Genomic DNA, 2,533 nt, shown 5'->3' on the forward strand with positions numbered 1-2,533 from the left:
CCCGCAGCCGGTGGCACCGCGCGTCAGCCCCCGGCACGCTGCAGCATCCTCCCACCTGCCGAGGGGAGAGGGGAGAAAGTCACCCACAGGACAGAGCACCCAGAGGTACCACGAGATCCCCGTCTCGACAGGGGACATTCGATTCAATTCAACCCATCAAACCACGTCCTCACGGGACCGTCCCATCCCCGCAGAGGGGCCAGCGCGCCAGAGCTTGGATGTGCCGTGCCAGATGCTATACAAACAAAATGCAAGGTAAGAAAAATGGCATTACTTCCACTGCCAAGGACTCCCCAGATTTAGCACCTCCAGGTTTGACATGTATTTACAAACACAGTAACATCTCTCTTTAAAATAAAAAATGGAGTCGGCTCAGAGAGTTTCAGAGCAGGGGGCTAAAACACTCTGCAGCACGGCAAATCGACCCTTGGGAAAAGCCACCAAATCCAAGATTAACATTCACTTTAAAACCATAAACAGATTATACAGCTACTGCTTCTCATTTGGAAATGCAGGGCCAAATTCAGTTCTGGATTAACTCCACTGTTGAAACAGAATTACCCCAGGAACACTTTTGATCCATAATATCATTTTCAAAGGCTTTTTCCTAAGCGGCAGGCAGAGAGTTCAAGATAACTGTCCCTAAAATGGTATTTAATTCAGAAGAACATGCCAAACACATTTCTTAGCAAAACAGGGTATAATCAGATTCAAAGCCATTAAGCGGAGCAGTCACCTCTGAAGGTCACCCGGGCTCTCCCCTGCCTGTAGCGAGGCCGTGTGTGACAGCCACATCCCCAGCGCTCGCCCAGCCTCGGCCGCTGCTCTGGCTCGCAGCCCTGACCCGCTCTAAGGGACAAAACGCACTTGCAAAACCTGGGAAACTCGGCCCGAACTCCGGGAGAAGGTTTGCTTTTGCAATGCTGGTTAACCCCCATTTTCATCCCCCAGGGACAGCCCTGCTCTGGTTTGGTACCCAGAGGAATCGCTGCCGCCTCCAGAGGATGGGGGAATGACTCCTGCTCCGCGGGCACCCTCCGCTCTCCCTCCCTGGCTTTTCTGTAATCCTCAATGAATTCGCACTCAGATGCACAGAGCGTGCCGCTGAGCCCCGTGAGCGAGCCTGAACCGCAGCCCCCCGGCCAGACCCTGCACCCTGGCTCAGGGCAGTGGTCCCTGGGCTGAGCACGGGGCCACAGGACCCTCCAGCTGATGCTCCCACGAGGCATGGTGCGGCCGTGCTGCAAACAGACCTCTCAGCACGGGGAAGGCAGCTGGAGACCCCAGGCACGCACCAACAGTCCCACGGGGATCCCACCCCACAGGGATTCCCGGGACACGTGGAAAAGCAGCAGCAGATTCACCGCTGGGCTCGAGGGGCCATTTCCAAACAGCACCGGGAACCCCCAGCTCGCTCCCCGCTCTCTAACAAAAAGCATTAAACAGATCACTCAGCCGAGAACTGTCTCCATCCCGCAGTCGCTCTCTGTCCCCAGGATCGTCCCCTGCTCGCCAGGAGCCAGGCGCGGAGCGGCGTTGCGCGAGCGGAGCAGGAACAATCCCGACAGCCCTGCCCGGCTCTATTTACTGAGGACAAATAAATCTGCTGGAGTCAATTAATAAAAATACTGCTTCTTGGTTCCTCCTCTGCTATCATGACTCATTCATAGCAAAAAGCCGGCATTGTTCGCACCTCTGGTATTATACTTTAATTGCAATATTGCATGGCTGGTTTAGTCACACTTTAAACTGAGTTATAACACATTCACAGGGTACACACGCTCCTTAAAAGATTTGGCTACTCCAAGAGGATGGGGAAAGAGCCTGGACATCAAGGAGAAAACAGCTTATATAGGATATACTGCAAACACGCACACGATCCCAATATGAAGATGAGACCTTCTGCAGAGAACCATTAGCTCGGAAATCCCATGCTAGCTCATAAACCTCAAATACTAAAATCAGCCCCCCAAATCAGGAAACGTGCTTGGAAATCCCAGATCTATTTAAAAATCCTAAGATCTATAAAGTAACAAGAAGCGCCTGCGGTTGGAGGGGGTCTTTGTCTCCCAGCATTTGACCTTTGAGTGTATATTTAAGGTCTTCCCTGTATCCACGAAAGCCGCCGCCGTGCCAGGCATTGGCAATCCCCCTGCAAACCCTCTGCTCCGCCACGAAGGGACCGACCCCTCCTGATGCCAACGCCTCTCTTCTGGGGAAGGTGTTGGTCACCACAACTCGAGGGTTGGGGGCAACTCGTTGAAACCACAGCCCACGTGCGATGGCGTGACGGAGCGCAGCAACACGGCGAGTAACTGAAAGCTTCTGGTCAGAAGATGAATTAAATTAGGGATGGAGACAAGATATTTATCCACCAAAAAATGCTCTGCCACACATCTGCCTGCAAACAGCCCTGAGGGATCACGCTGCTGGGACCTTCCCAGCCCCTGCGCTACGGCTGGATGCCGCGGGGCGTGCAGGAGGCTCACGCCAAGGGCACATTCGGCACAACCGAGGGGCAGCCGGGGTCCCC

The 2,533-nt window shown here is 54.0% G+C and overlaps 1 protein-coding gene across 1 annotated transcript in view; it reads right to left on the bottom strand.

The window, feature by feature from the left end:
* CUEDC1 (CUE domain containing 1) overlaps positions 1-2,533 on the bottom strand; it is a 16,008-nt gene that overhangs the window by 8,733 nt on the left and 4,742 nt on the right. The gene's annotated exons all lie outside the window — the stretch shown is intronic.

Source organism: Charadrius vociferus, unplaced genomic scaffold (genome assembly GCF_000708025.1).
Source record: "Charadrius vociferus isolate BGI_N301 unplaced genomic scaffold, ASM70802v2 scaffold323, whole genome shotgun sequence".
NCBI classification, from domain to species: domain Eukaryota; kingdom Metazoa; phylum Chordata; class Aves; order Charadriiformes; family Charadriidae; genus Charadrius; species Charadrius vociferus.